A 12,880-nucleotide genomic window follows, 5' to 3' on the forward strand; every position below is an offset into this window, starting at 1 on the left:
CTTTTGGCCACAATATTCTAGACATTTCTCCGCTGTGTTTGTGTTTCAGTGTGTTATACGTTCAGCCCAGTGGGAGTTGTTGGTCCCTGGCCACATTTCCTTATCTCTGGCCAACACACTTGTACAAACGAGCGTCTCCACCTCGACCTCTGCTGTTGGGGGGCAGAAAAAAGTTAGAGGGGAGAAAATAAAAGAGGGAGGGCGAGCAAGGTTAACTAGAACAGGATCAGCAAAGAAAGAGAGAGAGGGAGGCCCACGCCTGACAACTACTGACAGCTGAGCTTCCTCTCTCAGCGGGGCTTTCACGACCACAAACTGACACAGGCAAACACAAACGAACGCGCACAAATCGATCCACCTCAGCTCTGCACACAACAACCAACGTAGCCATGCACGAATTATCCCCATTTTCTCTCTCATGCAGAGTTTGACATTGACTCTGTCAGACTGTGCAGTGGAGTTGTCTGTGTGGAAGAGGAGCTCTTATGTAACAAGTGCTGATGTTCACTGTGTGCCATGATTCAGGTTTTCTGTGCTTGCCTTTAGAGCAATGTCTCAGCTATGACTTCTATAATTTTATGTTTGTGTGCTGTTTGAGTTTGTCCACAAATGGTTCTGTGTGTGGTCACACCACAGGGGTCGGTTAGGAACAGGTGTAAACGAGGATTTTAAGCACACAGTTAACCTTTTTCCCCTGTTTGACTTCTGAACTTTTGCTTTCAACACAGGAGTACAACGACAGCTGTGAAATGACCTCCTGTTTGCTTCACACAGGGCGTAACAAACATCATATCTGTGCCTGGTGAGAGAATATAGTGCTACTCTGACCTACACAGAACGTACAATGTTATTAAATGGTAGAAAGCAACTTTATTTACAGACAACACACAGAACTGCCACTGATATCTGCACTTCAGATGGACGAACTGTATAAGCATGAGTTAGTCACTTATCTTAATGACGCAGCTGTTGGATTCAGGAAAATGTAATGAGATGGGAAAATCTGTGAAGATGCAACAGTCCTGTTTCAGAGCCTGCAAAAAACTACTAATTAGCTCTTTAGCAGTCCTGGTGAAATTAGAATAATTTCACTACAGTGCTTAAAAACATTTGGAGTACAAGGTACACTATATACAGTGCTTAACAAATTTATTAGACCACCCTAACCCTAACCAAAGTAAGGTTTATGCCACAGCTGCCCTAAATTAACAGCATTGGTAATTACCAAAATCATTTTTTATGTTTCTGCAATGATTAATACACCAATATGTTGAAGCTCTTTAACCCAAATGATATTTTTAATGCTAAAATATAATTATTATTGTTATCCATGAATTTTCAAATTTACTGATTTACAAAACACCTGAAAAAATAGTAAAGCACATTCATATTTCTTGATTAATATGTCAAATTATAGTTATTTACTTGCATTCCTGAACAGAAAAATTAGTTTTAGTGGTTGAATGTTATGCTTAATTCATTTCTGACTTCTGAGAGAAGCCCAGTGAGCTGGCTCAAATTTGGGGAAACTCAGTTTGAAATTCCTCATTCCTGTTCAAAATGGTAAAACATGGAGAGCTCACTGAAAATTAAAGAGTCCGCATTAAAGCACTTCATGATGCTGGATGGTCTCTGAGACAAATATGACAGGTGGTCTAATAAATTTGTTAAGCACTGTATATAGACAAAAGTATTTGGTCGCCCACTCATTACACCCCCAAGGACTGTCATAATGTATTCAAATGTACTTTAATATTGAGTTGGCCCCTCTTTTACTGCTATAACAGCCTCCACTCTTTTTGAAAGGCTTCCCACAAGATGTTTGAGTGTTTTTGTGTGAATTTGTGCCTGGCTCACAATCTCCTACCAAGTTCATCCCAAAGGTGTTTGATGAGGTTGATGTCAGGACTCTGTGCGGGCCAGTCAAGTTCTTCCACACCAAACTCATCAAACCATGTCTTTATAGTCCTTGCTTTGTGCACTGGGGCACAGTCATGTTGGAAAAGAAAAGAGCTTTCTTCAAGCTATTGCCACAAAGTTGGAAGCATAGCATTGTCCAAAATGTCTTGGTATCCTGAAGCATTAAGATTGCCTCACACTGGAGATAAGGAGCCTAGCTCAAATCCTAGAAAACAGCCCCATATCATTATCCCTTCTCTACCAAACTCGCAAACAGCTCGCAAAATGCAGTCAGGCAGGTAAAGTTCTCCCCACATCTGTCAAACCCAGACTCGCCCATTTGACTGCAAAACAGAAAAGCCACTCCATCCAACACTTGGCAGTGAACTTGTTGGTGTGAGTCTTGCCTGCAGTCACTCAGTAATGGAAACCCTGTCAATGAAGCTCTCACCACACAGCTTTTTGTGCTTACATTAAAACCACTGGAAGCTAAAACTTTCAACAATGCAATCAGTAGAGCCTTAGGACTTTTACCCACCATGTGCCTTAGCAGTTGTTGACCCCACTCTGTGATTTTTATGTGGTCTTCTGCTTCGTGACTGTGTTGCTGTTGTTCCTAAATGCTTCCACTCTCTAATAATGTTGCTTACAGTTCACTGTAAAATATCCAGCTGCGATGAAAATTCATGAGCCATCTTATTGCAAAGGTGAGATCCATCACAGTACCCCGTTTGAAGTCACTGAGCTCTTCAGAATGACTCTTTTTGTACCACAAATGTTTGTAAATGGAGACTGCATGACTACGTCTTTGATTTTTATATACCTGAAGCAACAGGTCTGATTGAAACACCTGAATTCAATAATCAACAGGTGTGGCCAGATACTGTTGTCTGTATGGTGTATTTTTTTAAAAGTGCCGGATTAACTGGTGCTAGGGTCTGTGTCCACAGCCAGCACTTTTTGCACAAAGCACCCTGAATAGATAAAAAGGTGTTGGCTGTTTTTGTCGCAGCTGTCTCAGTCAGCTGAAAACAGCTCAACTTTTGGAACAGCACCACATTTTTCAAAGTCACTGCTCCATCACTGGCCAATCAAAACCAAGAGGGGATGGGACAAAGGAAGAAGGGAAAGCAATCCAACTCGTCTTTTCGAGGGTAAAGTTTCCAAAGCTTACAGCTGAGGTCAGGACAGGATTCCTGTACTTTTTTCATGTCTTCTTCATGATATATTCTCAGAAAACAAGGAAATATGAAGCCATTAGCAACAATAAACAATGGTAAGAAGTGCTCTGAATCTGAGGTCAAGCACTGTCAGCACAAAAGAAGACTTGTGTTTTTTCTTTATTTGTGTTTAATTGTATGAAACTGTGAGTAAAAAAGCTGGATAGAAGCGCATTAACATTATATTTGCTGAATATATTATATAAGTGTTAGAATATGACTGTTTTAATGGAAATGTCATTCTGAGAGCGCGCCATGCTGCAGGCTTTTATTTTAAAAAGAAAAACTCACAACTAAAAAGTGCTGTTCATTAAATTATGCATTTTTGATTAGTCATGTCTTAAGTTTACAACTTATACTTTATTCTTATGCAACTGAAGATGATTGCAGTATCACCGCAATGTGGTATATTATTGATAAGCATTGACCATAACAGTGGTTCTCATCTGGTGGGGCAGGACCCAAAAGTGGGTCGAGGCGCAATTTTTCTAGTGGGTCGTGATTAGCCGACTAAAAAAAAAAATGGTGACAAAAGTCCTGAAGTCCTCATTGGACATGCAATAATACCTTTTGTCTTACCCTTTTTTTACTGTGAAATTGGTTGAATTCAAATGTTTGATCAATATTTCAACTGTCTCTCTTCTTCTTGCAATAACTGTCTACTTTTCCCATGAGTTCTCTGGAAAACTGGCAGAAATTGACACATAATGATGGGGAAAGAGGGTATAAAATGTGTCCGTTTTGTCCCTTTTCTCTTTTATATCAGGTGTTTTGGTCCAATCATGCTCAAAACTGCAACATATTCCCCCGTAACTGTCCATGGTAATTAGACAAAGCCTGAATTTTGGTGTAAGACTGCAGAAACTGCACACAAAACAAAATTCTAGTGAGTCTGACACTCATAATGCAGGAAAATGCCCATGAATTGACAGTGCCTCCAAAGGTAGCACAGCAAATGTTTGCAAGATTGAATTCAGGACAAACTAGTTGAAAACAAGGTTTTAAATGAGCACTCCTCTGGATCATTTATGCACCAATTCTCTCATAAAATTGCCTGTAACTTGAATAGACACATTTTGGTAGCTTTTTAAATGCCACAGTGACAGGTAAACAAAATATTTAAATTCCAACCCTGCTAGGCTATTAAACTGGCTGATTTCTGCTCTAATACTAGGCATTTTTAACATGGGTGTTAATGACGTGTTGGGCTTTTGCAGCTAGCCTCAAGTGGACATTTGAGGAACTGCAGTTTTTTTTGTTTTTTTTTTTTTGGTTTGTTTTGTTCATCACAACAGCTTCATAAGTCAACACCAGAGAGTGCTATGGAAACGATGCAACACATGGAGTTAGCTTTAGCAGACCTTATTGTTATGCTTAGGAGCATCAGTCTTAAGAGACCAAGAATCACAATGCTGGGGGTTTTCACATCAAACAGGAGACTTCTGGTGCATGTTATTTCTCTTCAGCCATGTCCCTTCTATCCCGTCCTTAACTCTTTTATTTATTTACTTTGTAACAGAGTAAAACTGTGAACATGCCCCAAGTTATTTATTCTAAAAAGTGAGCTAGGCACAGTGGTTTTGCTAACAGGCTTTTTATTTTTACTTCCCATGTAAAGTTTGCGAATCGAGCCAAGTTTTAAAGAAAGATTAAAGTTCTTTCCTAATGTCCTCTCAGACCAGGAACCTCCCCCTATCATTCACATCTCCCATCATTTCTTTGGAAGTCTCCTCAAACCTCTCCTAATTTAGTATGTTCCACCAAACATGATTTTCCCTCTCATGTAAAGAAAAAACTCACTGAGCTGCCTGTCCTCTGTCTCATAAAGCACTGTATTTGTGTGTTTCCACGCACCAACAGTTATGTTCCTGATCCTAAAGGGAGAGATCAACTCTCTGAACAGCGAGGAGGATAGTCCAGGATTCACCAGCAGCTCTTTATAAGGACAAGGGGAAAAGGCCTCTGTGTCTCTATATTTAGATGGACTTTATTGGGCCTCTTGTCTTCGCTTTTCTCCCCCCCACCCCTCCTGCTCCTGAGCTGCCGCTGTTAAAAATCTCTCACCAAAGCTATGTGGGCGGCAGGCCCTCCTCTCCATCACAGTGAGGGGAGAGTGAGCCTGATAATGATCTGGATGGTAATAACAGAGCAGAGGAAACGGCAGAGAGATGGGGAGAGGATAGAGAGGGGGGATGACAGAGAAGGGGTGGGAGTTGTGAGATGTATTTTATAATGTGTCTCATTCTCTCCTCAGTAACTTTTACCCACACATTCACCGATGTCCTCTTTCTGCTCAATCATCACAATACCCAGAGGGAGTCCCAGGAAAGGAGTTAGCCATATAGCCCCATTTGGAGGAGGCCAGGGACTTCTGATGTCCCCAAACCACCAGTGGGATCTCTAGTCACACAGTTACAGTTTACTCACAACAAACCACATGAACATAGGCAGTAGTTTCCTCTGACATCTATACAGGCTGGGCAACTTAAAGGACGTTATCTTTTTCTTGTTTTCCTATATTATTTTCATGCAGCTCTAGTGGAGTATAGCTTAAATGCAAATAATATTAAATTTGGTTTACACTGGTATGTGCCTCTGTCCTGACATGTGGATTGTTGTGGATGTTAAATCTCCTGTCCAGGTTAAGTTTTCTCAAGGGGACAATAGAGAGAATCAACGCATTGTGTTGTATCGTATCATATCGCTTTATTCCACATCATATCTTATCTGATATTTTATCAAATACTTTCAGATATCAGGATGACAGTGTTGTGTCAGATATTGCATCATATTTTATCAGACACAATTGTATCCATAATTCCCTAGGGGGCCAAAGAGTGCATCATCATGTCGTATCACATTGTATCATATCGTATCGTATCCTATTGCATCTCATCATATTTTATCCCATTGTATACCTTCTAGGGCTGTCAAAGTTAATGTGTTAATATCTGGTTAACTCAGACTACTTTAAACGCCACTAATTTTTTTTGTCGTACTATTAATACGCACGCGTTCTGTGTGACCCTCAATCAAGTTTGCAAGATCAGGAAGCATGCCGTTGTGATGCCTTGCAAGCGAGCAGAAATGGATAAAGGACAAAGACTTTTGAAGGTTCAGCTTTCAGATCATGCCAGATGAGACTGAAGTTATTTGATCCTACTGTGGACATGAACTGAGTTACCAGGAGTTCGCAGAGTCTTAACTCGCTGGCCAAGCACACCGCTAATGTAGAGAGCCAGAGGCAGGCCATGCTGGATTGTTTACAACGGAGACACTCAGGCAACTCTGCAAGCAGGGGTGGACTCGTAATCTCGCATACTGGGCATTTCCCAATGGGTCCACGCACTTTTGGCCCAGTATGATTCATTCATTTATTTATTTCCGTTATGTACCGGCTCCATAGCGGCGCTGCCCCCTTATAATGGCTGCTGACTTGTCAGATCACGTCCCCTAAAGGTCTGTTTTACCCCTAATCAACGTCAAATGAAAAAAAAAAAAGACAGTCATTTAAGATGCTGCAGAAGTGTCAAAGACTGTTTAGTCCCTATAGGAGACGGTCTGACGCTGGTAAATAAACAGCTACGTCATGTTGCGGGAGCAGAGGTGTTACAGGTGAGCATGAGAGTGAAGCAGTAAATGAGCTCTGTATAGCATCATAACATAAGCTAAAAAGCATTATTAGACTGTGGGTTCCCATTTATTTATGAAGAAAATGTTTGAGATTAAATCTCGTGCTCTTCTATGATCTGAAGAAAGAAGAGATGGTTAAGTCCTCTTACTACACCTTAAAAGTTCTCCACTAAGACTTCTTTTCTTTGTGTTCATGAGTTTTGAAAAGAAGCTTCAAATGTGTTATTGGCATCATTCCAGTAAATCTACTGGACTGATGACAGTAATTTCTTACTGTTCTTAAAAAAACAAAAAAGATAAATAACAGCAGACAAGTAATCACTTGCTTTTGCTCTTGAGTAGGGCGGATGTGTCCACCTTACTCACCTCTGACCACATCAGAACAGTGAAACACCATTAGATGTGTCTGTGCCTTACTGCTGAGCTCTCAGCAGAGACTTGACTTCTCCCAGTAATCTGTAATACTCTAACTTTATTTAGTCTCTTTTTGAATCATCCTGTTGTGAGTCTTCTTGGTGTTCAGGGATGATTCTGTGAGCCTTCATTTCTCCCATGTGAGGCTGAAATTCTCTGCTTTAGTGTGAAGGATCAGGAATGATCTTTGAGTGATACAAACTTCACTGACTTTGTACTTATGTACATGTGTGATGATGAGATCTGTTGTTCTGTGTTAAGCTGCTGAGAACAACAGAGGAGTAAACTTCCAGAGGTCTGAAGTTGGACACTACTGTGATATTATTCAGTAATGTTACATTAAGGTCAGTATCTCCATCTGTTGTCCTTGTTGGGCTTGAGTTTACCATGTTATGCTCTCAGCATATTTTTGGAGCATTCAGTATCTTTGAGCTTAGTCTAGAGATTTTTTTGGACATTATCTGTCGTCGTTTTGTGTTGTTGACACGAACAAACATTTGCATGAAGAAAGCTTTTTTGTCCACGTGTGTTGATAAAGATGTTTAAATCATGAGAAATATTCATCTATGGCATATCTAGAACAGATAAAAAAGTGTAATTAATTTGGGATTAATTTCAAGTGAACTATAACATTTGTGAGATTGATTGCGATTAAAATTTTTCATCTATTGACAGCCCTAATACTTCCATATCTTATCCTGTCACGTGCCATCATACAGATTCATATCTCATCAGACATTAGGATGGTTGTATTTTATCAGATATCAAATTACACTAAGTATTAGATCTTGCCAGATGTTGTATCAGTTGTATCAAATTATAGTGTATCATATTGTTTCCCATCGTATCATGTCTTATCTTATCCTATCCTATCGCATTGTTTTATATCATATCTTATCACATCATATCACATCACATCGCATTGCATCGTAGCTTATCAAATATTGTAACGTACCAGATATTACATAGTTTCATTTATCAGGACGATCATATTATATCAGATATTGTATCATATCTTATCAGATACATTTGTACCCATTACTTTAATTTATCGATTCTCCTGTCCAGAGGAAGTTTCCCTAAGAGGACAAAAGAGTGTATCACAGCATATAGTGTTATATTGAATCATATTTTATAGTATCCTATCTTATTGTATGGTATCTTGTATCGCAATTGTATCATATCATATAGCACTGTATTATATCATCTTGTCTCGTGTTATATCACATCACATCGCATTGCATCACATCATATCATATCAAATATAGTCTTTCTCCAGATATCGTATTGTATCGTCTCGTCTGATGTCGTAACATAACGTACCGCATCACATCGTATCATATCGTATCATATTGCACCGTATCACATCGTATTGTATCGTATCATATCCTTTCATATCTATGGTATGGTATAATATGGTATTGTATCGTATCCTTTCGTATCTTGCCATAACTTATCGCATCGTATCCTATCCTATCGTACTGTCATATAACATCATCTCCACTCATATCGCACTCCACCACACTCGACTATATTTTTAGATGTGGTACCTTATCTGATATCGTTCCTTAAAAGATATCAATTCTTATACAATTCACCATTGGCTTTGCCAGTTAAGCAACTGGCTAATAAGTCCCACAACCGGGGAAGAAAATGAACCAAGGTTCAAATCTTTCTACAAACTGTTCCACTATTAAATTCAATTCAACAGTACAAAAATGCTTATATTAGATGTTGTGAGCTACCTGACAGTAGGTAAAAGTTCAAATGTGGCAAGATGTTACATTGGATTTTTACAAATGTTTATATCTTTTTTTAATTGCAGAACAGTCAAAAAGCTATGATTACTACTTTAAATGGTGTAGAATTGTAACTGTGAATGCTGTTTTTATCAAAATAACCTTTACTTTTTGCATTTTAGCTTTCTTTGAGTGTAAAGTCAGAGGAAAAATTATGACATATGCACGTGGTATCTGAAGAGAGTGAGGTGGCCTTCATTGCTGATTTGATTCTGCTTAAAAAAGCATTCTCCTCCTCTCTGCCCTTCTACATACCTCTACAGTGTGGTCTTATTTCTAAAGGAAAGCATATTTCTCAAGAGCCCTGACCTCTTCTGTCCATAATTACAGTGACAAACAGTACTCTTACATGGCACACTCTTATCCACCCACCTCTCTCCTTCTTATCTTGCATATTGCCAGGTAATTCTAACAAAGAAGCCAAACACTAATGGCACTGAGCCTGTGTGTGTTTTTGCTTCTGAGCAAGAGGTGAAAAAGAGAAAAAACTCTGGCACTCAGATGGGGGTTGTTTGTGGAGCTGGCATGACTTAAGCCTTTAAAAAAGGACTCACAAAACCTTAAGCAAACATGGGCTGAGACCTGCACATCTTAGTATTAACGACTCATTATCTGAACTTGTGTTGTAGGGATTTGGTGGGACAGCAAACATCGTGTTTTTCTTAGAGCCCCTAATCATGAATTGGTCTAGTTATGCTCACATCCTGAAATACCATGAGCATTATAGCTAAGATAAACAAACTTAGCTTCTCTGATAACAAGAGCTAATGGAATGATAATCATTAACAGTGGTTGAGACTGGGCATAAAGACGCACGGTTATTAGTTCTAACATGGAAACATGCACATAATAACAAAGCTAACATGATGATGCTTTTAAGCTCTAAATTACATTTTATAGGTGAGACTTTACTACAGATTGAAAGATCAATAATTCATTTAGATCTCTTGATGTTTGTAAGGTTAACACTTCCACTGCCATTTTCAATTCTTATTATTAAAACAAATGCAAAATCTGCGGTGACATCTGTACAGCTGTAAAGCTTGATGAGGTACAGAGAGGACAAATGATAATTGGAAAAAAAATTAGATAAAATGAAACAAGGATTAAGAAAAAGCTATAGATGAACTACCAAGTTACATGAGTCACATCAAAGAGTCAAATAATATTATATTATATTATATTATATTATATTATATTATATTATATTATATTATATTATATTATATTATAGTAGACTGAACAAAAAAAGGAAGTTAAAGGAAGATTAGATTAGATTAGATTTTTTTGATAGAATTTTCCCATTTTAATGGGTAATTTTTTCATCTGGTGTTCTATCAATGCTTGATTATAGAATATATGAATGAAGTTGTTTTTTGATGTGCTGCTTGTTGAAATATTATGTAATTTTTAACAAACTGCTTGTTGGCTTTATTTTGTGTAAACCATGGTGTTTTGATGCCTTTGTTGCACATTGTTGCCCGGAGACAACAAACCAAAATCTGGAGTGTGGGTGATGGGGTTGCAATTTTTTTTGGTTGATCTCTCAGTAAGGACCCCCAAGCTACCAGAAAGTAGGGTGAAATATTTTTTTCTCAAAAAATGTATGCAATAGAGGGTTAAGACATATTTCAATCTGGACCAGTCTGGGCCAACTAATGGCTAAATCTTGTTCCTGGCTCTGTAGGCCTTCTAGTACGGTAGCTAATAACCTTACAATGCACTGACAACACTGGTCTGACTAGGTTTGTTTCCTCTAATACTAAACAAAACCAAAGGCCCTGGAGACGTGTTAGGCTTAAAAGCAGATCCAAGAATCTTTATCTCTATCTCTCGGGCGAGCAAAGTCAGGGCAGGTGGGGCTGAATGAGGCAGACAGATTTGCATATGAGCTGCCGATTTCTGGAGCAGCACAAGAAGTGCATCAACTGCCATGCAAATGAGAAGCAAATAAGATTCAAACCAAACCAAGGTGGAGGAGGGCCGAAAAGCTGCCCGATCAGGAGTGTTTCAAAGTACGTCACAATGGTGTTTGTGCCTCTAACTGGGGGCTAAAAGGTCTGCCTAGTCTTACCACAGCAGTAACAGCAGCCCTTTGGGGAAGGACAAACCATGACATCATAATAGGGGAAGCAGAGCTGGAGACAATAGTTCTCTGTGAGGGACAAGAGGCGAGGCGTGGCCTGGCTGGACAGAGGGTCTTCTCAGTGGACCAGCCGGCCTCAACAGCTGTCACAACCTCTGTCTGTATCTCTGTCACACACATGATTTCAATAAAGCATGAAAGCTGACCAAAGATCAGCTCAGTTATGTTAAATCCCTTCACCCCCAAGTGTGTGTTTGTGAGTTGGCCTCGTTCAGTCCATACTAAGTGCCAGCTCAGGAACGCAGGGCTGGAGGTGGAGTAGGAGGAGAGTCCCAGAGAAAAAAAGCATACAAACGGGTAAAAACAAAGAGCCAATGGACAGAAATTCCCTGTCTAGGAGATGAGGACTGATAGTAGCATGGATGACTGAGTCTGTGTATGTAATGTGAATACATAACACGCAGCCTAAACCACATGACAGCACTATTTACTCTCTATTTGTCTTCATCTTATTGCCTGAGGAGATGTAGACAAAGCTTGCAGACTTTCAGCCTCTGTCCATGTTGAAGTTCAAGTTATTTACCTAAAGCGCCCAGATGAGAGCGATCTTCTTCAACAGCTGTAAAGGTTTACAGGCTATAACAGAGAGGAGTGAAGAAGCTCACCACTTAGCTGAATTTCACATGGGTAGAGGAGAGAGAGAGAGTTTCATGAACAAGTGTGGCTGTGGATGAAGGTAGAGTCGCACAGATCCCTCAGGGACACACCACCTGGTTAATAAAAAAAAAAGGAGTCCGGTTTTCAGAAACAGCTTAATGCGGGATGTGCAAACAGCAGACGGGCATCATTGAACGTGTATGAGCATTGTATCAACAAAACCCACCTGCCCTTCAGTTAAGGTCTAATGACAACAAATGCAACAAAAGCGGTATGTGAGTGTGATACGCCCTGCCTCGAGGGGCCGCCACAGCTTTATTCAACCACTCATTCACCTGTGAGGACGATTCAATGGGGCTGCATGTTATTAAAAGCTTTCATACACGTGGGCTGACGGCATTGTGAATCTATATGGAGGACAACAGACTCGGTAAGGAGGTTTTACACCATGACTGGGCCACTGTTGCAAAGATGGTCTGGCTCTGTTATTGCAAATGAACTCAGTTCAGCTTAGGATATTTATATTATTATGTATATCTATATTTATAAATGTATCAGATGTGGGATTTTTAAAAGATTTGCTTTTAGGCTACTATGCATTTACTGCTGACAAGACAGTAAGTAGAGTCAGAAAACTGGAGAGTGTGGGGAATGAAGTACAAGAAGGGGCCACAGGCCAGATTTAAACCGAGGCTGCCTGGTTGAGGAGAACTACCCCTGTATGGGACATGTGGACTTGAGCACTAAAAGGCTTTCGCAGACCTAGTGGAAAAAGGGAATCCTCTCACCAATAAGGCAAAAAACTTTGTTCCACTTGACCATGGAGTCTCCCACATGCCTTTTGGTGCACTCTAGTCCAGATTTACTCTGAATTTTCTTCAACATTGGCTTTCTCTTTAACACTCTCCCATAAAGATTTAAGGTGAAGAACCCGGGCAACAGCTGTTGTATGCAGAGTCTCATCCATCTCAACTGCTGAAGCTTGTAACTCCTTCAGAGTAGTCATATGTCTTGGTGTCCTCTCTCACTAGTCTCCTTCTTGCACAGTCATTCAGTTTGTGAGGACGGCCTGATCCAGGCAGATTTACACATGTGCCATATTCCTTCCATTTCTTGATGATGGATCTAACTGACTTGAATGTTTCAGTAATAATTTCTCTGAGTTGCTTGGA

Source organism: Cheilinus undulatus, linkage group 3, assembly GCF_018320785.1.
Source record: "Cheilinus undulatus linkage group 3, ASM1832078v1, whole genome shotgun sequence".
NCBI lineage: Eukaryota > Metazoa > Chordata > Actinopteri > Labriformes > Labridae > Cheilinus > Cheilinus undulatus.